Here is a 26,315-nt window from a genome sequence, read left to right as displayed (position 1 = left end):
TGTTCGAACCGTAATGCGCAAGAAATGGTATCTAAACCCCGTATTTACATATCTGCCACTGTGCAGGAGAATCCATATAGGTGTTCGAGTGTTCGAACCGTAATGTGCAAGAAATGGTCCCGAAACCCCGTATTTACATATCTGCCACTGTGCTGGAGAATCCGTATAGGTGTTCGAGTGTTCGAACCGTAATGCGCAAGAAATGGTATGTAAACCCCGTATTTACATATCTGCCACTGTGCAGTAGAATCCGTATAGGTGTTCGAGTGTTCGAACCGTAATGCGCAAGAAATGGTATGTAAACCCCGTATTTACATATCTGCCACTGTGCAGGAGAATCCGTATAGGTGTTCGAGTGTTCGAACCGTAATGCGCAAGAAATGGTACGGAAACCCCGTATTTACATATCTGCCACTGTGCAGGAGAATCCGTATAGGTGTTCGAGTGTTCGAACCGTAATGCGCAAGAAATGGTATCTAAACCCCGTATTTACATATCTGCCACTGTGCAGGAGAATCCATATAGGTGTTCGAGTGTTCGAACCGTAATGTGCAAGAAATGGTCCCGGAACCCCGTATTTACATATCTGCCACTGTGCAGGAGAATCCGTATAGGTGTTCGAGTGTTCGAACCGTAACGCGCAAGAAATGGTATGTAAACCCCGTACTTACATATCTGCCACTGTGCAGGAGAATCCGTATTGGTGTTCGAGTGTTTGAACCGTAATGCGCAAGAAATGGTACGGAAACATCGTATTTACATATCTGCCATTGTGCAGGAGAATCCGTATAGGTGTTCTAGTGTTCGAACCGTAATGCGCAAGAAATGGTACGGAAACCCCGTATTTGCATAGCTGCCACTGTGCAGGACAATCCGTATAGGTGTTCGAGTGTTCGAACCGTAATGCGCAAGAAATGGTACGGAAACCCCGTATTTACATATCTGCCACTGTGCAGGGGAATCCGTATAGGTGTTCGAGTGTTCGAACCGTAATGCGTAAGAAATGGTATGTAAACCCCGTATTTACATATCTGCCACTGTGAAGGAGAATCCATATAGGTGTTCGAGTGTTCGAACCGTAATGTGCAAGAAATGGTCCCGAAACCCCGTATTTACATATCTGCCACTGTGCAGGAGAATCCGTATAGGTGTTCGAGTGTTCGAACCGTAATGCGCAAGAAATGGTATGTAAACCCCGTATTTACATATCTGCCACTGTGTAGGAGAATCCGTATAGGTGTTCGAGTGTTCGAACCGTAATGTGCAAGAAATGGTCCCGAAACCCCGTATTTACATATCTGCCACTGTGCAGGAGAATCCGTATAGGTGTTCGAGTGTTCGAACCGTAATGCTCAAGAAATGGTATCTAAACCCCGTATTTACATATCTGCCACTGTGCAGGAGAATCCATATAGTTGTTCGAGTGTTCGAACCGTAATGTGCAAGAAATGGTCCCGAAACCCCGTATTTACATATCTGCCACTGTGCTGGAGAATCCGTATAGGTGTTCGAGTGTTCGAACCGTAATGCGCAAGAAATGGTAGGTAAACCCCGTATTTACATATCTACCACGGTGCAGGAGAATCCGTATAGGTGTTCGAGTGTTCGAACCGTAATGCGCAAGAAATGGTACGGAAACCTCGTATTTACGTATCTGCCACTATGTAGGAGAATCCGTATAGGTGTTCGAGTGTTCGAACCGTAATGCGCAAGAAAATGGTATCTAAACCCCGTATTTACATATCTGCCACTGTGCAGGACAATCCATATAGGTGTTCGAGTGTTCGAGCCGTAATGTGCAAGAAATGGTCCCGAAACCCCGTATTTACATATCTGCCACTGTGCAGGAGAATCCGTATAGGTGTTCGAGTGTTCGAACCGTAATGCGCAAGAAATGGTATCTAAACCCCGTATTTACATATCTGCCACTGTGCAGGAGAATCCATATAGGTGTTCGAGTGTTCGAACCGTAATGTGCAAGAAATGGTCCCGAAACCCCGTATTTACATATCTGCCACTGTGCTGGAGAATCCGTATAGGTGTTCGAGTGTTCGAACCGTAATGCGCAAGAAATGGTATGTAAACCCCGTATTTACATATCTGCCACTGTGCAGGAGAATCCGTATAGGTGTTCGAGTGTTCGAACCGTAATGCGCAAGAAATTGTACGGAAACCTCGTATTTACATATCTGCCACTGTGCAGGAGAATCCGTATAGGTGTTCGGGTGTTCGAACCGTAATGCGCAAGAAATGGTATCTAAACCCCGTATTTACATATCTGCCACTGTGCAGGAGAATCCATATAGGTGTTCGAGTGTTCGAACCGTAATGTGCAAGAAATGGTCCCGAAACCCCGTATTTACATATCTGCCACTGTGCTGGAGAATCCGTATAGGTGTTCGAGTGTTCGAACCGTAATGCGCAAGAAATGGTATGTAAACCCCGTATTTACATATCTGCCACTGTGCAGGAGAATCCGTATAGGTGTTCGAGTGTTCGAACCGTAATGCGCAAGAAATGGTATGTAAACCCCGTATTTACATATCTGCCACTGTGCAGGAGAATCCGTATAGGTGTTCGAGTGTTCGAACCGTAATGCGCAAGAAATGGTACGGAAACCCCGTATTTACATATCTGCCACTGTGCAGGAGAATCCGTATAGGTGTTCGAGTGTTCGAACCGTAATGCGCAAGAAATGGTATCTAAACCCCGTATTTACATATCTGCCACTGTGCAGGAGAATCCATATAGGTGTTCGAGTGTTCGAACCGTAATGTGCAAGAAATGGTCCCGGAACCCCGTATTTACATATCTGCCACTGTGCAGGAGAATCCGTATAGGTGTTCGAGTGTTCGAACCGTAACGCGCAAGAAATGGTACGGAAACCCCGTATTTACATATCTGCCACTGTGCAGGGGAATCCGTATAGGTGTTCGAGTGTTCGAACCGTAATGCGTAAGAAATGGTATGTAAACCCCGTATTTACATATCTGCCACTGTGCAGGAGAATCCATATAGGTGTTCGAGTGTTCGAACCGTAATGTGCAAGAAATGGTCCCGAAACCCCGTATTTACATATCTGCCACTGTGCAGCAGAATCCGTATAGGTGTTCGAGTGTTCGAACCGTAATGCGCAAGAAATGGTATGTAAACCCCGTATTTACATATCTGCCACTGTGTAGGAGAATCCGTATAGGTGTTCGAGTGTTCGAACCGTAATGTGCAAGAAATGGTCCCGAAACCCCGTATTTACATATCTGCCACTGTGCAGGAGAATCCGTATAGGTGTTCGAGTGTTCGAACCGTAATGCGCAAGAAATGGTATCTAAACCCCGTATTTACATATCTGCCACTGTGCAGGAGAATCCATATAGGTGTTCGAGTGTTCGAACCGTAATGTGCAAGAAATGGTCCCGAAACCCCGTATTTACATATCTGCCACTGTGCTGGAGAATCCGTATAGGTGTTCGAGTGTTCGAACCGTAATGCGCAAGAAATGGTATGTAAACCCCGTATTTACATATCTGCCACTGTGCAGGAGAATCCGTATAGGTGTTCGAGTGTTCGAACCGTAATGCGCAAGAAATTGTACGGAAACCTCGTATTTACATATCTGCCACTGTGCAGGAGAATCCGTATAGGTGTTCGGGTGTTCGAACCGTAATGCGCAAGAAATGGTATCTAAACCCCGTATTTACATATCTGCCACTGTGCAGGAGAATCCATATAGGTGTTCGAGTGTTCGAACCGTAATGTGCAAGAAATGGTCCCGAAACCCCGTATTTACATATCTGCCACTGTGCTGGAGAATCCGTATAGGTGTTCGAGTGTTCGAACCGTAATGCGCAAGAAATGGTATGTAAACCCCGTATTTACATATCTGCCACTGTGCAGGAGAATCCGTATAGGTGTTCGAGTGTTCGAACCGTAATGCGCAAGAAATGGTATGTAAACCCCGTATTTACATATCTGCCACTGTGCTGGAGAATCCGTATAGGTGTTCGAGTGTTCGAACCGTAATGCGCAAGAAATGGTACGGAAACCCCGTATTTACATATCTGCCACTGTGCAGGAGAATCCGTATAGGTGTTCGAGTGTTCGAACCGTAATGCGCAAGAAATGGTATCTAAACCCCGTATTTACATATCTGCCACTGTGCAGGAGAATCCATATAGGTGTTCGAGTGTTCGAACCGTAATGTGCAAGAAATGGTCTCGGAACCCCGTATTTACATATCTGCCACTGTGCAGGAGAATCCGTATAGGTGTTCGAGTGTTCGAACCGTAACGCGCAAGAAATGGTATGTAAACCCCGTATTTACATATCTGCCACTGTGCAGGAGAATCCGTTTAGGTGTTCGAGTGTTTGAACCGTAATGCGCAAGAAATGGTACGGAAACATCGTATTTACATATCTGCCACTGTGCAGGAGAATCCGTATAGGTGTTCTATTGTTCGAACCGTAATGCGCAAGAAATGGTACGGAAACCCCGTATTTACATATCTGCCACTGTGCAGGACAATCCGTATAGGTGTTCGAGTGTTCGAACCGTAATGCGCAAGAAATGGTACGGAAACCCCGTATTTACATATCTGCCACTGTGCAGGGGAATCCGTATAGGTGTTCGAGTGTTCGAACCGTAATGCGTAAGAAATGGTATGTAAACCCCGTATTTACATATCTGCCACTGTGCAGGAGAATCCATATAGGTGTTCGAGTGTTCGAACCGTAATGTGCAAGAAATGGTCCCGAAACCCCGTATTTACATATCTGCCACTGTGCAGGAGAATCCGTATAGGTGTTCGAGTGTTCGAACCGTAATGCGCAAGAAATGGTATGTAAACCCCGTATTTACATATCTGCCACTGTGTAGGAGAATCCGTATAGGTGTTCGAGTGTTCGAACCGTAATGTGCAAGAAATGGTCCCGAAACCCCGTATTTACATATCTGCCACTGTGCAGGAGAATCCGTATAGGTGTTCGAGTGTTCGAACCGTAATGCGCAAGAAATGGTATCTAAACCCCGTATTTACATATCTGCCACTGTGCAGGAGAATCCATATAGGTGTTCGAGTGTTCGAACCGTAATGTGCAAGAAATGGTCCCGAAACCCCGTATTTACATATCTGCCACTGTGCTGGAGAATCCGTATAGGTGTTCGAGTGTTCGAACCGTAATGCGCAAGAAATGGTATGTAAACCCCGTATTTACATATCTGCCACTGTGCAGGAGAATCCGTATAGGTGTTCGAGTGTTCGAACCGTAATGCGCAAGAAATTGTACGGAAACCTCGTATTTACATATCTGCCACTGTGCAGGAGAATCCGTATAGGTGTTCGGGTGTTCGAACCGTAATGCGCAAGAAATGGTATCTAAACCCCGTATTTACATATCTGCCACTGTGCAGGAGAATCCATATAGGTGTTCGAGTGTTCGAACCGTAATGTGCAAGAAATGGTCCCGAAACCCCGTATTTACATATCTGCCACTGTGCTGGAGAATCCGTATAGGTGTTCGAGTGTTCGAACCGTAATGCGCAAGAAATGGTATGTAAACCCCGTATTTACATATCTGCCACTGTGCAGGAGAATCCGTATAGGTGTTCGAGTGTTCGAACCGTAATGCGCAAGAAATGGTATGTAAACCCCGTATTTACATATCTGCCACTGTGCAGGAGAATCCGTATAGGTGTTCGAGTGTTCGAACCGTAATGCGCAAGAAATGGTACGGAAACCCCGTATTTACATATCTGCCACTGTGCAGGAGAATCCGTATAGGTGTTCGAGTGTTCGAACCGTAATGCGCAAGAAATGGTATCTAAACCCCGTATTTACATATCTGCCACTGTGCAGGAGAATCCATATAGGTGTTCGAGTGTTCGAACCGTAATGTGCAAGAAATGGTCCCGGAACCCCGTATTTACATATCTGCCACTGTGCAGGAGAATCCGTATAGGTGTTCGAGTGTTCGAACCGTAACGCGCAAGAAATGGTACGGAAACCCCGTATTTACATATCTGCCACTGTGCAGGGGAATCCGTATAGGTGTTCGAGTGTTCGAACCGTAATGCGTAAGAAATGGTATGTAAACCCCGTATTTACATATCTGCCACTGTGCAGGAGAATCCATATAGGTGTTCGAGTGTTCGAACCGTAATGTGCAAGAAATGGTCCCGAAACCCCGTATTTACATATCTGCCACTGTGCAGCAGAATCCGTATAGGTGTTCGAGTGTTCGAACCGTAATGCGCAAGAAATGGTATGTAAACCCCGTATTTACATATCTGCCACTGTGTAGGAGAATCCGTATAGGTGTTCGAGTGTTCGAACCGTAATGTGCAAGAAATGGTCCCGAAACCCCGTATTTACATATCTGCCACTGTGCAGGAGAATCCGTATAGGTGTTCGAGTGTTCGAACCGTAATGCGCAAGAAATGGTATCTAAACCCCGTATTTACATATCTGCCACTGTGCAGGAGAATCCATATAGGTGTTCGAGTGTTCGAACCGTAATGTGCAAGAAATGGTCCCGAAACCCCGTATTTACATATCTGCCACTGTGCTGGAGAATCCGTATAGGTGTTCGAGTGTTCGAACCGTAATGCGCAAGAAATGGTATGTAAACCCCGTATTTACATATCTGCCACTGTGCAGGAGAATCCGTATAGGTGTTCGAGTGTTCGAACCGTAATGCGCAAGAAATTGTACGGAAACCTCGTATTTACATATCTGCCACTGTGCAGGAGAATCCGTATAGGTGTTCGGGTGTTCGAACCGTAATGCGCAAGAAATGGTATCTAAACCCCGTATTTACATATCTGCCACTGTGCAGGAGAATCCATATAGGTGTTCGAGTGTTCGAACCGTAATGTGCAAGAAATGGTCCCCAAACCCCGTATTTACATATCTGCCACTGTGCTGGAGAATCCGTATAGGTGTTCGAGTGTTCGAACCGTAATGCCCAAGAAATGGTATGTAAACCCCGTATTTACATATCTGCCACTGTGCAGGAGAATCCGTATAGGTGTTCGAGTGTTCGAACCGTAATGCGCAAGAAATGGTATGTAAACCCCGTATTTACATATCTGCCACTGTGCTGGAGAATCCGTATAGGTGTTCGAGTGTTCGAACCGTAATGCGCAAGAAATGGTACGGAAACCCCGTATTTACATATCTGCCACTGTGCAGGAGAATCCGTATAGGTGTTCGAGTGTTCGAACCGTAATGCGCAAGAAATGGTATCTAAACCCCGTATTTACATATCTGCCACTGTGCAGGAGAATCCATATAGGTGTTCGAGTGTTCGAACCGTAATGTGCAAGAAATGGTCTCGGAACCCCGTATTTACATATCTGCCACTGTGCAGGAGAATCCGTATAGGTGTTCGAGTGTTCGAACCGTAACGCGCAAGAAATGGTATGTAAACCCCGTATTTACATATCTGCCACTGTGCAGGAGAATCCGTTTAGGTGTTCGAGTGTTTGAACCGTAATGCGCAAGAAATGGTACGGAAACATCGTATTTACATATCTGCCACTGTGCAGGAGAATCCGTATAGGTGTTCTATTGTTCGAACCGTAATGCGCAAGAAATGGTACGGAAACCCCGTATTTACATATCTGCCACTGTGCAGGACAATCCGTATAGGTGTTCGAGTGTTCGAACCGTAATGCGCAAGAAATGGTACGGAAACCCCGTATTTACATATCTGCCACTGTGCAGGGGAATCCGTATAGGTGTTCGAGTGTTCGAACCGTAATGCGTAAGAAATGGTATGTAAACCCCGTATTTACATATCTGCCACTGTGCAGGAGAATCCATATAGGTGTTCGAGTGTTCGAACCGTAATGTGCAAGAAATGGTCCCGAAACCCCGTATTTACATATCTGCCACTGTGCAGGAGAATCCGTATAGGTGTTCGAGTGTTCGAACCGTAATGCGCAAGAAATGGTATGTAAACCCCGTATTTACATATCTGCCACTGTGTAGGAGAATCCGTATAGGTGTTCGAGTGTTCGAACCGTAATGTGCAAGAAATGGTCCCGAAACCCCGTATTTACATATCTGCCACTGTGCAGGAGAATCCGTATAAGTGTTCGAGTGTTCGAACCGTAATGCGCAAGAAATGGTATCTAAACCCCGTATTTACATATCTGCCACTGTGCAGGAGAATCCATATAGGTGTTCGAGTGTTCGAACCGTAATGTGCAAGAAATGGTCCCGAAACCCCGTATTTACATATCTGCCACTGTGCTGGAGAATCCGTATAGGTGTTCGAGTGTTCGAACCGTAATGCGCAAGAAATGGTATGTAAACCCCGTATTTACATATCTGCCACTGTGCAGGAGAATCCGTATAGGTGTTCGAGTGTTCGAACCGTAATGCGCAAGAAATTGTACGGAAACCTCGTATTTACATATCTGCCACTGTGCAGGAGAATCCGTATAGGTGTTCGGGTGTTCGAACCGTAATGCGCAAGAAATGGTATCTAAACCCCGTATTTACATATCTGCCACTGTGCAGGAGAATCCATATAGGTGTTCGAGTGTTCGAACCGTAATGTGCAAGAAATGGTCCCGAAACCCCGTATTTACATATCTGCCACTGTGCTGGAGAATCCGTATAGGTGTTCGAGTGTTCGAACCGTAATGCGCAAGAAATGGTATGTAAACCCCGTATTTACATATCTGCCACTGTGCAGGAGAATCCGTATAGGTGTTCGAGTGTTCGAACCGTAATGCGCAAGAAATGGTATGTAAACCCCGTATTTACATATCTGCCACTGTGCAGGAGAATCCGTATAGGTGTTCGAGTGTTCGAACCGTAATGCGCAAGAAATGGTACGGAAACCCCGTATTTACATATCTGCCACTGTGCAGGAGAATCCGTATAGGTGTTCGAGTGTTCGAACCGTAATGCGCAAGAAATGGTATCTAAACCCCGTATTTACATATCTGCCACTGTGCAGGAGAATCCATATAGGTGTTCGAGTGTTCGAACCGTAATGGGCAAGAAATGGTCTCGGAACCCCGTATTTACATATCTGCCACTGTGCAGGAGAATCCGTATAGGTGTTCGAGTGTTCGAACCGTAACGCGCAAGAAATGGTATGTAAACCCCGTATTTACATATCTGCCACTGTGCAGGAGAATCCGTTTAGGTGTTCGAGTGTTTGAACCGTAATGCGCAAGAAATGGTACGGAAACATCGTATTTACATATCTGCCACTGTGCAGGAGAATCCGTATAGGTGTTCTAGTGTTCGAACCGTAATGCGCAAGAAATGGTACGGAAACCCCGTATTTACATATCTGCCACTGTGCAGGACAATCCGTATAGGTGTTCGAGTGTTCGAACCGTAATGCGCAAGAAATGGTACGGAAACCCCGTATTTACATATCTGCCACTGTGCAGGGGAATCCGTATAGGTGTTCGAGTGTTCGAACCGTAATGCGTAAGAAATGGTATGTAAACCCCGTATTTACATATCTGCCACTGTGCAGGAGAATCCATATAGGTGTTCGAGTGTTCGAACCGTAATGTGCAAGAAATGGTCCCGAAACCCCGTATTTACATATCTGCCACTGTGCAGGAGAATCCGTATAGGTGTTCGAGTGTTCGAACCGTAATGCGCAAGAAATGGTATGTAAACCCCGTATTTACATATCTGCCACTGTGCAGGAGAATCCGTATAGGTGTTCGAGTGTTCGAACCGTAATGCGCAAGAAATGGTATGTAAACCCCGTATTTACATATCTGCCACTGTGCAGGAGAATCCGTATAGGTGTTCGAGTGTTCGAACCGTAATGCGCAAGAAATGGTACGGAAACCCCGTATTTACATATCTGCCACTGTGCAGGAGAATCCGTATAGGTGTTCGAGTGTTCGAACCGTAATGCGCAAGAAATGGTACGGAAACCCCGTATTTACATATCTGCCACTGTGCAGGGGAATCCGTATAGGTGTTCGAGTGTTCGAACCGTAATGCGTAAGAAATGGTATGTAAACCCCGTATTTACATATCTGCCACTGTGCAGGAGAATCCATATAGGTGTTCGAGTGTTCGAACCGTAATGTGCAAGAAATGGTCCCGAAACCCCGTATTTACATATCTGCCACTGTGCAGGAGAATCCGTATAGGTGTTCGAGTGTTCGAACCGTAATGCGCAAGAAATGGTATGTAAACCCCGTATTTACATATCTGCCACTGTGCAGGAGAATCCGTATAGGTGTTCGAGTGTTCGAACCGTAATGCGCAAGAAATGGTACGGAAACCCCGTATTTACATATCTGCCACTGTGCAGGAGAATCCGTATAGGTGTTCGAGTGTTCGAACCGTAATGCGCAAGAAATGGTATCTAAACCCCGTATTTACATATCTGCCACTGTGCAGGAGAATCCATATAGGTGTTCGAGTGTTCGAACCGTAATGTGCAAGAAATGGTCCCGGAACCCCGTATTTACATATCTGCCACTGTGCAGGAGAATCCGTATAGGTGTTCGAGTGTTCGAACCGTAACGCGCAAGAAATGGTACGGAAACCCCGTATTTACATATCTGCCACTGTGCAGGGGAATCCGTATAGGTGTTCGAGTGTTCGAACCGTAATGCGTTAGAAATGGTATGTAAACCCCGTATTTACATATCTGCCACTGTGCAGGAGAATCCAAATAGGTGTTCGAGTGTTCGAACCGTAATGTGCAAGAAATGGTCCCGAAACCCCGTATTTAAATATCTGCCACTGTGCAGGAGAATCCGTATAGGTGTTCGAGTGTTCGAACCGTAATGCGCAAGAAATGGTACGGAAACCCCGTATTTACATATCTGCCACTGTGCAGGAGAATCCGTATAGGTGTTCGAGTGTTCGAACCGTAATGCGCAAGAAATGGTATCTAAACCCCGTATTTACATATCTGCCACTGTGCAGGAGAATCCATATAGGTGTTCGAGTGTTCGAACCGTAATGTGCAAGAAATGGTCTCGGAACCCCGTATTTACATATCTGCCACTGTGCAGGAGAATCCGTATAGGTGTTCGAGTGTTCGAACCGTAACGCGCAAGAAATGGTATGTAAACCCCGTATTTACATATCTGCCACTGTGCAGGAGAATCCGTTTAGGTGTTCGAGTGTTTGAACCGTAATGCGCAAGAAATGGTACGGAAACATCGTATTTACATATCTGCCACTGTGCAGGAGAATCCGTATAGGTGTTCTAGTGTTCGAACCGTAATGCGCAAGAAATGGTACGGAAACCCCGTATTTACATATCTGCCACTGTGCAGGACAATCCGTATAGGTGTTCGAGTGTTCGAACCGTAATGCGCAAGAAATGGTACGGAAACCCCGTATTTACATATCTGCCACTGTGCAGGGGAATCCGTATAGGTGTTCGAGTGTTCGAACCGTAATGCGTAAGAAATGGTATGTAAACCCCGTATTTACATATCTGCCACTGTGCAGGAGAATCCATATAGGTGTTCGAGTGTTCGAACCGTAATGTGCAAGAAATGGTCCCGAAACCCCGTATTTACATATCTGCCACTGTGCAGGAGAATCCGTATAGGTGTTCGAGTGTTCGAACCGTAATGCGCAAGAAATGGTATGTAAACCCCGTATTTACATATCTGCCACTGTGCAGGAGAATCCGTATAGGTGTTCGAGTGTTCGAACCGTAATGCGCAAGAAATGGTATGTAAACCCCGTATTTACATATCTGCCACTGTGCAGGAGAATCCGTTTAGGTGTTCGAGTGTTTGAACCGTAATGCGCAAGAAATGGTACGGAAACATCGTATTTACATATCTGCCACTGTGCAGGAAAATCCGTATAGGTGTTCTAGTGTTCGAACCGTAACGCGCAAGAAATGGTACGGAAACCCCGTATTTACATATCTGCCACTGTGCAGGGGAATCCGTATAGGTGTTCGAGTGTTCGAACCGTAATGCGTTAGAAATGGTATGTAAACCCCGTATTTACATATCTGCCACTGTGCAGGAGAATCCATATAGGTGTTCGAGTGTTCGAACCGTAATGTGCAAGAAATGGTCCCGAAACCCCGTATTTACATATCTGCCACTGTGCAGGAGAATCCGTATAGGTGTTCGAGTGTTCGAACCGTAATGCGCAAGAAATGGTACGGAAACCCCGTATTTACATATCTGCCACTGTGCAGGAGAATCCGTATAGGTGTTCGAGTGTTCGAACCGTAATGCGCAAGAAATGGTATCTAAACCCCGTATTTACATATCTGCCACTGTGCAGGAGAATCCATATAGGTGTTCGAGTGTTCGAACCGTAATGTGCAAGAAATGGTCTCGGAACCCCGTATTTACATATCTGCCACTGTGCAGGAGAATCCGTATAGGTGTTCGAGTGTTCGAACCGTAACGCGCAAGAAATGGTATGTAAACCCCGTATTTACATATCTGCCACTGTGCAGGAGAATCCGTTTAGGTGTTCGAGTGTTTGAACCGTAATGCGCAAGAAATGGTACGGAAACATCGTATTTACATATCTGCCACTGTGCAGGAGAATCCGTATAGGTGTTCTAGTGTTCGAACCGTAATGCGCAAGAAATGGTACGGAAACCCCGTATTTACATATCTGCCACTGTGCAGGACAATCCGTATAGGTGTTCGAGTGTTCGAACCGTAATGCGCAAGAAATGGTACGGAAACCCCGTATTTACATATCTGCCACTGTGCAGGGGAATCCGTATAGGTGTTCGAGTGTTCGAACCGTAATGCGTAAGAAATGGTATGTAAACCCCGTATTTACATATCTGCCACTGTGCAGGAGAATCCATATAGGTGTTCGAGTGTTCGAACCGTAATGTGCAAGAAATGGTCCCGAAACCCCGTATTTACATATCTGCCACTGTGCAGGAGAATCCGTGTAGGTGTTCGAGTGTTCGAACCGTAATGCGCAAGAAATGGTATGTAAACCCCGTATTTACATATCTGCCACTGTGCAGGAGAATCCGTATAGGTGTTCGAGTGTTCGAACCGTAATGCGCAAGAAATGGTAAGTAAACCCCGTATTTACATATCTGCCACTGTGCAGGACAATCCGTATAGGTGTTCGAGTGTTCGAACCGTAATGCGCAAGAAATGGTACGGAAACCCCGTATTTACATATCTGCCACTGTGCAGGAGAATCCGTATAGGTGTTCGAGTGTTCGAACCGTAACGCGCAAGAAATGGTACGGAAACCCCGTATTTACATATCTGCCACTGTGCAGGAGAATCCGTTTAGGTGTTCGAGTGTTTGAACCGTAATGCGCAAGAAATGGTACGGAAACATCGTATTTACATATCTGCCACTGTGCAGGAGAATCCGTATAGGTGTTCTAGTGTTCGAACCGTAATGCGCAAGAAATGGTACGGAAACCCCGTATTTACATATCTGCCACTGTGCAGGACAATCCGTATAGGTGTTCGAGTGTTCGAACCGTAATGCGCAAGAAATGGTACGGAAACCCCGTATTTACATATCTGCCACTGTGCAGGGGAATCCGTATAGGTGTTCGAGTGTTCGAACCGTAATGCGTAAGAAATGGTATGTAAACCCCGTATTTACATATCTGCCACTGTGCAGGAGAATCCATATAGGTGTTCGAGTGTTCGAACCGTAATGTGCAAGAAATGGTCCCGAAACCCCGTATTTACATATCTGCCACTGTGCAGGAGAATCCGTGTAGGTGTTCGAGTGTTCGAACCGTAATGCGCAAGAAATGGTATGTAAACCCCGTATTTACATATCTGCCACTGTGCAGGAGAATCCGTATAGGTGTTCGAGTGTTCGAACCGTAATGCGCAAGAAATGGTATGTAAACCCCGTATTTACATATCTGCCACTGTGCAGGAGAATCCGTATAGGTGTTCGAGTGTTCGAACCGTAATGCGCAAGAAATGGTACGGAAACCCCGTATTTACATATCTGCCACTGTGCAGGAGAATCCGTATAGGTGTTCGAGTGTTCGAACCGTAATGCGCAAGAAATGGTACGGAAACCCCGTATTTACATATCTGCCACTGTGCAGGGGAATCCGTATAGGTGTTCGAGTGTTCGAACCGTAATGCGTAAGAAATGGTATGTAAACCCCGTATTTACATATCTGCCACTGTGCAGGAGAATCCATATAGGTGTTCGAGTGTTCGAACCGTAATGTGCAAGAAATGGTCCCGAAACCCCGTATTTACATATCTGCCACTGTGCAGGAGAATCCGTATAGGTGTTCGAGTGTTCGAACCGTAATGCGCAAGAAATGGTATGTAAACCCCGTATTTACATATCTGCCACTGTGCAGGAGAATCCGTATAGGTGTTCGAGTGTTCGAACCGTAATGCGCAAGAAATGGTACGGAAACCCCGTATTTACATATCTGCCACTGTGCAGGAGAATCCGTATAGGTGTTCGAGTGTTCGAACCGTAATGCGCAAGAAATGGTATCTAAACCCCGTATTTACATATCTGCCACTGTGCAGGAGAATCCATATAGGTGTTCGAGTGTTCGAACCGTAATGTGCAAGAAATGGTCCCGGAACCCCGTATTTACATATCTGCCACTGTGCAGGAGAATCCGTATAGGTGTTCGAGTGTTCGAACCGTAACGCGCAAGAAATGGTACGGAAACCCCGTATTTACATATCTGCCACTGTGCAGGGGAATCCGTATAGGTGTTCGAGTGTTCGAACCGTAATGCGTTAGAAATGGTATGTAAACCCCGTATTTACATATCTGCCACTGTGCAGGAGAATCCATATAGGTGTTCGAGTGTTCGAACCGTAATGTGCAAGAAATGGTCCCGAAACCCCGTATTTACATATCTGCCACTGTGCAGGAGAATCCGTATAGGTGTTCGAGTGTTCGAACCGTAATGCGCAAGAAATGGTATGTAAACCCCGTATTTACATATCTGCCACTGTGTAGGAGAATCCGTATAGGTGTTCGAGTGTTCGAACCGTAATGTGCAAGAAATGGTCCCGAAACCCCGTATTTACATATCTGCCACTGTGCAGGAGAATCCGTATAGGTGTTCGAGTGTTCGAACCGTAATGCGGAAGAAATGGTATCTAAACCCCGTATTTACATATCTGCCACTGTGCAGGAGAATCCATATAGGTGTTCGAGTGTTCGAACCGTAATGTGCAAGAAATGGTCCCGAAACCCCGTATTTACATATCTGCCACTGTGCTGGAGAATCCGTATAGGTGTTCGAGTGTTCGAACCGTAATGCGCAAGAAATGGTATGTAAACCCCGTATTTACATATCTGCCACTGTGCAGGAGAATCCGTATAGGTGTTCGAGTGTTCGAACCGTAATGCGCAAGAAATTGTACGGAAACCTCGTATTTACATATCTGCCACTGTGCAGGAGAATCCGTATAGGTGTTCGGGTGTTCGAACCGTAATGCGCAAGAAATGGTATCTAAACCCCGTATTTACATATCTACCACTGTGCAGGAGAATCCATATAGGTGTTCGAGTGTTCGAACCGTAATGTGCAAGAAATGGTCCCGAAACCCCGTATTTACATATCTGCCACTGTGCTGGAGAATCCGTATAGGTGTTCGAGTGTTCGAACCGTAATGCGCAAGAAATGGTATGTAAACCCCGTATTTACATATCTGCCACTGTGCAGGAGAATCCGTATAGGTGTTCGAGTGTTCGAACCGTAATGCGCAAGAAATGGTATGTAAACCCCGTATTTACATATCTGCCACTGTGCAGGAGAATCCGTATAGGTGTTCGAGTGTTCGAACCGTAATGCGCAAGAAATGGTACGGAAACCCCGTATTTACATATCTGCCACTGTGCAGGAGAATCCGTATAGGTGTTCGAGTGTTCGAAACGTAATGCGCAAGAAATGGTATCTAAACCCCGTATTTACATATCTGCCACTGTGCAGGAGAATCCATATAGGTGTTCGAGTGTTCGAACCGTAATGTGCAAGAAATGGTCTCGGAACCCCGTATTTACATATCTGCCACTGTGCAGGAGAATCCGTATAGGTGTTCGAGTGTTCGAACCGTAACGCGCAAGAAATGGTATGTAAACCCCGTATTTACATATCTGCCACTGTGCAGGAGAATCCGTTTAGGTGTTCGAGTGTTTGAACCGTAATGCGCAAGAAATGGTACGGAAACATCGTATTTATATATCTGCCACTGTGCAGGAGAATCCGTATAGGTGTTCTAGTGTTCGAACCGTAATGCGCAAGAAATGGTACGGAAACCCCGTATTTACATATCTGCCACTGTGCAGGACAATCCGTATAGGTGTTCGAGTGTTCGAACCGTAATGCGCAAGAAATGGTACGGAAACCCCGTATTTACATATCTGCCACTGTGCAGGGGAATCCGTATAGGTGTTCGAGTGTTCGAACCGTAATGCGTAAGAAATGGTATGTAAACCCCGTATTTACATATCTGCCACTGTGCAGGAGAATCCATATAGGTGTTCGAGTGTTCGAACCGTAATGTGCAAGAAATGGTCCCGAAACCCCGTATTTACATATCTGCCACTGTGCAGGAGAATCCGTATAGGTGTTCGAGTGTTCGAACCGTAATGCGCAAGAAATGGTATGTAAACCCCGTATTTACATATCTGCCACTATGTAGGAGAATCCGTATAGGTGTTCGAGTGTTCGAACCGTAATGTGCAAGAAATGGTCCCGAAACCCCGTATTTACATATCTGCCACTGTGCAGGAGAATCCGTATAGGTGTTCGAGTGTTCGAACCGTAATGCGCAAGAAATGGTATCTAAACCCCGTATTTACATATCTGCCACTGTGCAGGAGAATCCATATAGGTGTTCGAGTGTTCGAACCGTAATGTGCAAGAAATGGTCCCGAAACCCCGTATTTACATATCTGCCACTGTGCTGGAGAATCCGTATAGGTGTTCGAGTGTTCGAACCGTAATGCGCAAGAAATGGTATGTAAACCCCGTATTTACATATCTGCCACTGTGCAGGAGAATCCGTATAGGTGTTCGAGTGTTCGAACCGTAATGCGTAAGAAATTGTACGGAAACCTCGTATTTACATATCTGCCACTGTGCAGGAGAATCCGTATAGGTGTTCGGGTGTTCGAACCGTAATGCGCAAGAAATGGTATCTAAACCCCGTATTTACATATCTGCCACTGTGCAGGAGAATCCATATAGGTGTTCGAGTGTTCGAACCGTAATGTGCAAGAAATGGTCCCGAAACCCCGTATTTACATATCTGCCACTGTGCTGGAGAATCCGTATAGGTGTTCGAGTGTTCGAACCGTAATGCGCAAGAAATGGTATGTAAACCCCGTATTTACATATCTGCCACTGTGCAGGAGAATCCGTATAGGTGTTCGAGTGTTCGAACCGTAATGCGCAAGAAATGGTATGTAAACCCCGTATTTACATATCTGCCACTGTGCAGGAGAACCCGTATAGGTGTTCGAGTGTTCGAACCGTAATGCGCAAGAAATGGTACGGAAACCCCGTATTTACATATCTGCCACTGTGCAGGAGAATCCGTATAGGTGTTCGAGTGTTCGAACCGTAATGCGCAAGAAATGGTATCTAAACCCCGTATTTACATATCTGCCACTGTGCAGGAGAATCCATATAGGTGTTCGAGTGTTCGAACCGTAATGTGCAAGAAATGGTCTCGGAACCCCGTATTTACATATCTGCCACTGTGCAGGAGAATCCGTATAGGTGTTCGAGTGTTCGAACCGTAACGCGCAAGAAATGGTATGTAAACCCCGTATTTACATATCTGCCACTGTGCAGGAGAATCCGTTTAGGTGTTCGAGTGTTTGAACCGTAATGCGCAAGAAATGGTACGGAAACATCGTATTTACATATCTGCCACTGTGCAGGAGAATCCGTATAGGTGTTCTAGTGTTCGAACCGTAATGCGCAAGAAATGGTACGGAAACCCCGTATTTACATATCTGCCACTGTGCAGGACAATCCGTATAGGTGTTCGAGTGTTCGAACCGTAATGCGCAAGAAATGGTACGGAAACCCCGTATTTACATATCTGCCACTGTGCAGGGGAATCCGTATAGGTGTTCGAGTGTTCGAACCGTAATGCGTAAGAAATGGTATGTAAACCCCGTATTTACATATCTGCCACTGTGCAGGAGAATCCATATAGGTGTTCGAGTGTTCGAACCGTAATGTGCAAGAAATGGTCCCGAAACCCCGTATTTACATATCTGCCACTGTGCAGGAGAATCCGTATAGGTGTTCGAGTGTTCGAACCGTAATGCGCAAGAAATGGTATGTAAACCCCGTATTTACATATCTGCCACTGTGTAGGAGAATCCGTATAGGTGTTCGAGTGTTCGAACCGTAATGTGCAAGAAATGGTCCCGAAACCCCGTATTTACATATCTGCCACTATGCAGGAGAATCCGTATAGGTGTTCGAGTGTTCGAACCGTAATGCGCAAGAAATGGTATCTAAACCCCGTATTTACATATCTGCCACTGTGCAGGAAAATCCATATAGGTGTTCGAGTGTTCGAACCGTAATGTGCAAGAAATGGTCCCGAAACCCCGTATTTACATATCTGCCACTGTGTTGGAGAATCCGTATAGGTGTTCGAGTGTTCGAACCGTAATGCGCAAGAAATGGTATGTAAACCCCGTATTTACATATCTGCCACTGTGCAGGAGAATCCGTATAGGTGTTCGAGTGTTCGAACCGTAATGCGCAAGAAATTGTACGGAAACCTCGTATTTACATATCTGCCACTGTGCAGGAGAATCCGTATAGGTGTTCGGGTGTTCGAACCGTAATGCGCAAGAAATGGTATCTAAACCCCGTATTTACATATCTGCCACTGTGCAGGAGAATCCATATAGGTGTTCGAGTGTTCGAACCGTAATGTGCAAGAAAAGGTCCCGAAACCCCGTATTTACATATCTGCCACTGTGCTGGAGAATCCGTATAGGTGTTCGAGTGTTCGAACCGTAATGCGCAAGAAATGGTATGTAAACCCCGTATTTACATATCTGCCACTGTGCAGGAGAATCCGTATAGGTGTTCGAGTGTTCGAACCGTAATGCGCAAGAAATGGTATGTAAACCCCGTATTTACATATCTGCCACTGTGCAGGAGAATCCGTATAGGTGTTCGAGTGTTCGAACCGTAATGCGCAAGAAATGGTACGGAAACCCCGTATTTACATATCTGCCACTGTGCAGGAGAATCCGTATAGGTGTTCGAGTGTTCGAACCGTAATGCGCAAGAAATGGTATCTAAACCCCGTATTTACATATCTGCCACTGTGCAGGAGAATCCATATAGGTGTTCGAGTGTTCGAACCGTAATGTGCAAGAAATGGTCCCGGAACCCCGTATTTACATATCTGCCACTGTGCAGGAGAATCCGTATAGGTGTTCGAGTGTTCGAACCGTAACGCGCAAGAAATGGTATGTAAACCCCGTATTTACATATCTGCCACTGTGCAGGAGAATCCGTATAGGTGTTCGAGTGTTTGAACCGTAATGCGCAAGAAATGGTACGGAAACATCGTATTTACATATCTGCCACTGTGCAGGAGAATCCGTATAGGTGTTCTAGTGTTCGAACCGTAATGCGCAAGAAATGGTACGGAAACCCCGTATTTACATATCTGCCACTGTGCAGGACAATCCGTATAGGTGTTCGAGTGTTCGAACCGTAATGCGCAAGAAATGGTACGGAAACCCCGTATTTACATATCTGCCACTGTGCAGGGGAATCCGTATAGGTGTTCGAGTGTTCGAACCGTAATGCGTAAGAAATGGTATGTAAACCCCGTATTTACATATCTGCCACTGTGCAGGAGAATCCATATAGGTGTTCGAGTGTTCGAACCGTAATGTGCAAGAAATGGTCCCGAAACCCCGTATTTACATATCTGCCACTGTGCAGGAGAATCCGTATAGGTGTTCGAGTGTTCGAACCGTAATGCGCAAGAAATGGTAGGTAAACCCCGTATTTACATATCTGCCACGGTGCAGGAGAATTCGTATAGGTGTTCGAGTGTTCGAACCGTAATGCGCAAGAAATGGTACGGAAACCTCGTATTTACGTATCTGCCACTATGCAGGAGAATCCGTATAGGTGTTCGAGTGTTCGAACCGTAATGCGCAAGAAATGGTATGTAAACCCCGTATTTACATATCTGCCACTGTGCAGGAGAATCCATATAGGTGTTCGAGTGTTCGAACCGTAATGTGCAAGAAATGGTCCCGAAACCCCGTATTTACATATCTGCCACTGTGCAGGAGAATCCGTATAGGTGTTCGAGTGTTCGAACCGTAATGCGCAAGAAATGGTATCTAAACCCCGTATTTACATATCTGCCACTGTGCAGGAGAATCCATATAGGTGTTCGAGTGTTCGAACCGTAATGTGCAAGAAATGGTCCCGAAACCCCGTATTTACAAATCTGCCACTGTGCTGGAGAATCCGTATAGGTGTTCGAGTGTTCGAACCGTAATGCGCAAGAAATGGTATGTAAACCCCGTATTTACATATCTGCCACTGTGCAGGAGAATCCGTATAGGTGTTCGAGTGTTCGAACCGTAATGCGCAAGAAATGGTACGGAAACCTCGTATTTACGTATCTGCCACTATGCAGGAGAATCCGTATAGGTGTTCGAGTGTTCGAACCGTAATGCGCAAGAAATGATATGTAAACCCCGTATTTACATATCTGCCACTGTGCAGGATAATCCGTATAGGTGTTCGAGTGTTCGAACCGTAATGCGCAAGAAATTGTACGGAAACCTCGTATTTACATATCTGCCACTGTGCAGGAGAATCCGTATAGGTGTTCGGGTGTTCGAACCGTAATGCGCAAGAAATGGTATGTAAACCCCGTATTTACATATCTGCCACTGTGCAGGAGAATCCATATAGGTGTTCGAGTGTTCGAACCGTAATGTGCAAGAAATGGTCCCGAAACCCCGTATTTACATATCTGCCACTGTGCTGGAGAATCCGTATAGGTGTTCGAGTGTTCGAACCGTAATGCGCAAGAAATGGTATGCAAACCCCGTATTTACATATCTGCCACTGTGCAGGAGAATCCGTATAGGTGTTCGAGTGTTCGAACCGTAATGCGCAAGAAATGGTATGTAAACCCCGTATTTACATATCTGCCACTGTGCAGGAGAATCCGTATAGGTGTTCGAGTCTTCGAACCGTAATGCGCAAGAAATGGTACGGAAACCCCGTATTTACATATCTTCCACTGTGCAGGAGAATCCGTGTAGGTGTTCGAGTGTTCGAACCGTAATGCGCAAGAAATGGTATCGAAACCCCGTATTTATATATCTGCCACTGTGCAGGAGAATCCATATAGGTGTTTGAGTGTTCGAACCGTAATGTGCAAGAAATGGTCCCGGAACCCCGTATTTACATATCTGCCACTGTGCAGGAGAATCCGTATAGGTGTTCGAGTGTTCGAACCGTAACGCGCAAGAAATGGTATGTAAACCCCGTATTTACATATCTGCCACTGTGCAGGAGAATCCGTATAGGTGTTCGAGTGTTTGAACCGTAATGCGCAAGAAATGGTACGGAAACATCGTATTTACATATCTGCCACTGTGCAGGAGAATCCGTATAGGTGTTCTAGTGTTCGAACCGTAATGCGCAAGAAATGGTACGGAAACCCCGTATTTACATATCTGCCACTGTGCAGGACAATCCGTATAGGTGTTCAAGTGTTCGAACCGTAATAAGCAAGAAATGGTACGGAAACCCCGTATTTACATATCTGCCACTGTGCAGGGGAATCCGTATAGGTGTTCGAGTGTTCGAACCGTAATGCGTAAGAAATGGTATGTAAACCCCGTATTTACATATCTGCCACTGTGCAGGAGAATCCATATAGGTGTTCGAGTGTTCGAACCGTAATGTGCAAGAAATGGTCCCGAAACCCCGTATTTACATATCTGCCACTGTGCAGGAGAATCCGTATAGGTGTTCGAGTGTTCGAACCGTAATGCGCAAGAAATGGTAAGTAAACCCCGTATTTACATATCTGCCACGGTGCAGGAGAATCCGTATAGGTGTTCGAGTGTTCGAACCGTAATGCGCAAGAAATGGTACGGAAACCTCGTATTTACGTATCTGCCACTATGCAGGAGAATCCGTATAGGTGTTCGAGTGTTCGAACCGTAATGCGCAAGAAAATGGTATCTAAACCCCGTATTTACATATCTGCCACTGTGCAGGAGAATCCATATAGGTGTTCGAGTGTTCGAGCCGTAATGTGCAAGAAATGGTCCCGAAACCCCGTATTTACATATCTGCCACTGTGCAGGAGAATCCGTATAGGTGTTCGAGCGTTCGAACCGTAATGCGCAAGAAATGGTATCTAAACCCCGTATTTACATATCTGCCACTGTGCAGGAGAATCCATATAGGTGTTCGAGTGTTCGAACCGTAATGTGCAAGAAATGGTCCCGAAACCCCGTATTTACATATCTGCCACTGTGCTGGAGAATCCGTATAGGTGTTCGAGTGTTCGAACCGTAATGCGCAAGAAATGGTATGTAAACCCCGTATTTACATATCTGCCACTGTGCAGGACAATCCGTATAGGTGTTCGAGTGTTCGAACCGTAATGCGCAAGAAATTGTACGGAAACCTCGTATTTACATATCTGCCACTGTGCAGGAGAATCCGTATAGGTGTTCGGGTGTTCGAACCGTAATGCGCAAGAAATGGTATGTAAACCCCGTATTTACATATCTGCCACTGTGCAGGAGAATCCATATAGGTGTTCGAGTGTTCGAACCGTAATGTGCAAGAAATGGTCCCGAAACCCCGTATTTACATATCTGCCACTGTGCTGGAGAATCCGTATAGGTGTTCGAGTGTTCGAACCGTAATGCGCAAGAAATGGTATGTAAATCCCGTATTTACATATCTGCCACTGTGCAGGAGAATCCGTATAGGTGTTCGAGTGTTCGAACCGTAATGCGCAAGAAATGGTATGTAAACCCCGTATTTACATATCTGCCACTGTGCAGGAGAATCCGTATAGGTGTTCGAGTGTTCGAACCGTAATGCGCAAGAAATGGTACGGAAACCCCGTATTTACATATCTGCCACTGTGCAGGAGAATCCGTGTAGGTGTTCGAGTGTTCGAACCGTAATGCGCAAGAAATGGTATCTAAACCCCGTATTTATATATCTGCCACTGTGCAGGAGAATCCATATAGGTGTTTGAGTGTTCGAACCGTAAAGTGCAAGAAATGGTCCTGGAACCCCGTATTTACATATCTGCCACTGTGCAGGAGAATCCGTATAGGTGTTCGAGTGTTCGAACCGTAACGCGCAAGAAATGGTATGTAAACCCCGTATTTACATATCTGCCACTGTGCAGGAGAATCCGTATAGGTGTTCGAGTGTTTGAACCGTAATGCGCAAGAAATGGTACGGAAACATCGTATTTACATATCTGCCACTGTGCAGGAGAATCCGTATAGGTGTTCTAGTGTTCGAACCGTAATGCGCAAGAAATGGTACGGAAACCCCGTATTTACATATCTGCCACTGTGCAGGACAATCCGTATAGGTGTTCGAGTGTTCGAACCGTAATGCGCAAGAAATGGTACGGAAATCCCGTATTTACATATCTGCCACTGTGCAGGGGAATCCGTATAGGTGTTCGAGTGTTCGAACCGTAATGCGTAAGAAATGGTATGTAAACCCCGTATTTACATATCTGCCACTGTGCAGGAGAATCCATATAGGTGTTCGAGTGTTCGAACCGTAATGTGCAAGAAATGGTCCCGAAACCCCGTATTTACATATCTGCCACTGTGCAGGAGAATCCGTATAGGTGTTCGAGTGTTCGAACCGTAATGCGCAAGAAATGGTAAGTAAACCCCGTATTTACATATCTGCCACGGTGCAGGAGAATCCATATAGGTGTTCGAGTGTTCGAACCGTAATGCGCAAGAAATGGTACGGAAACCTTGTATTTACGTATCTGCCACTATGCAGGAGAATCCGTATAGGTGTTCGAGTGTTCGAACCGTAATGCGCAAGAAAATGGTATCTAAACCCCGTATTTACATATCTGCCACTGTGCAGGAGAATCCATATAGGTGTTCGAGTGTTCGAGCCGTAATGTGCAAGAAATGGTCCCGAAACCCCGTATTTACATATCTGCCACTGTGCAGGAGAATCCGTATAGGTGTTCGAGTGTTCGAACCGTAATGCGCAAGAAATGGTATCTAAACCCCGTATTTACATATCTGCCACTGTGCAGGAGAATCCATATAGGTGTTCGAGTGTTCGAACCGTAATGTGCAAGAAATGGTCCCGAAACCCCGTATTTACATATCTGCCACTGTGCTGGAGAATCCGTATAGGTGTTCGAGTGTTCGAACCGTAATGCGCAAGAAATGGTATGTAAACCCCGTATTTACATATCTGCCACTGTGCAGGAGAATCCGTATAGGTGTTCGAGTGTTCGAACCGTAATGCGCAAGAAATTGTACGGAAACCTCGTATTTACATATCTGCCACTGTGCAGGAGAATCCATATAGGTGTTCGAGTGTTCGAACCGTAATGTGCAAGAAATGGTCCCGAAACCCCGTATTTACATATCTGCCACTGTGCTGGAGAATCCGTATAGGTGTTCGAATGTTCGAACCGTAATGCGCAAGAAATGGTATGTAAACCCCGTATTTACATATCTGCCACTGTGCAGGACAATCCGTATAGGTGTTCGAGTGTTCGAACCGTAATGCGCAAGAAATTGTACGGAAACCTCGTATTTACATATCTGCCACTGTGCAGGAGAATCCGTATAGGTGTTCGGGTGTTCGAACCGTAATGCGCAAGAAATGGTATGTAAACCCCGTATTTACATATCTGCCACTGTGCAGGAGAATCCATATAGGTGTTCGAGTGTTCGAACCGTAATGTGCAAGAAATGGTCCCGAAACCCCGTATTTACATATCTGCCACTGTGCTGGAGAATCCGTATAGGTGTTCGAGTGTTCGAACCGTAATGCGCAAGAAATGGTATGTAAACCCCGTATTTACATATCTGCCACTGTGCAGGAGAATCCGTATAGGTGTTCGAGTGTTCGAACCGTAATGCGCAAGAAATGGTATGTAAACCCCGTATTTACATATCTGCCACTGTGCAGGAGAATCCGTATAGGTGTTCGAGTGTTCGAACCATAATGCGCAAGAAATGGTACGGAAACCCCGTATTTACATATCTGCCACTGTGCAGGAGAATCCGTGTAGGTGTTCGAGTGTTCGAACCGTAATGCGCAAGAAATGGTATCTAAACCCCGTATTTATATATCTGCCACTGTGCAGGAGAATCCATATAGGTGTTTGAGTGTTCGAACCGTAATGTGCAAGAAATGGTCCCGGAACCCCGTATTTACATATCTGCCACTGTGCAGGAGAATCCGTATAGGTGTTCGAGTGTTCGAACCGTAACGCGCAAGAAATGGTATGTAAACCCCGTATTTACATATCTGCCACTGTGCAGGAGAATCCGTATAGGTGTTCGAGTGTTTGAACCGTAATGCGCAAGAAATGGTACGGAAACATCGTATTTACATATCTGCCACTGTGCAGGAGAATCCGTATAGGTGTTCTAGTGTTCGAACCGTAATGCGCAAGAAATGGTACGGAAACCCCGTATTTACATATCTGCCACTGTGCAGGACAATCCGTATAGGTGTTCGAGTGTTCGAACCGTAATGCGCAAGAAATGGTACGGAAATCCCGTATTTACATATCTGCCACTGTGCAGGGGAATCCGTATAGGTGTTCGAGTGTTCGAACCGTAATGCGTAAGAAATGGTATGTAAACCCCGTATTTACATATCTGCCACTGTGCAGGAGAATCCATATAGGTGTTCGAGTGTTCGAACCGTAATGTGCAAGAAATGGTCCCGAAACCCCGTATTTACATATCTGCCACTGTGCAGGAGAATCCGTATAGGTGTTCGAGTGTTCGAACCGTAATGCGCAAGAAATGGTAAGTAAACCCCGTATTTACATATCTGCCACGGTGCAGGAGAATCCATATAGGTGTTCGAGTGTTCGAACCGTAATGCGCAAGAAATGGTACGGAAACCTTGTATTTACGTATCTGCCACTATGCAGGAGAATCCGTATAGGTGTTCGAGTGTTCGAACCGTAATGCGCAAGAAAATGGTATCTAAACCCCGTATTTACATATCTGCCACTGTGCAGGAGAATCCATATAGGTGTTCGAGTGTTCGAGCCGTAATGTGCAAGAAATGGTCCCGAAACCCCGTATTTACATATCTGC

Source organism: Camellia sinensis, chromosome 12, assembly GCF_055761805.1.
Source record: "Camellia sinensis isolate YWXY chromosome 12, ASM5576180v1, whole genome shotgun sequence".
NCBI lineage: Eukaryota > Viridiplantae > Streptophyta > Magnoliopsida > Ericales > Theaceae > Camellia > Camellia sinensis.
The sequence above is the reverse complement of the archived record's forward strand: the minus strand, read 5'-3'. Positions refer to the sequence as shown.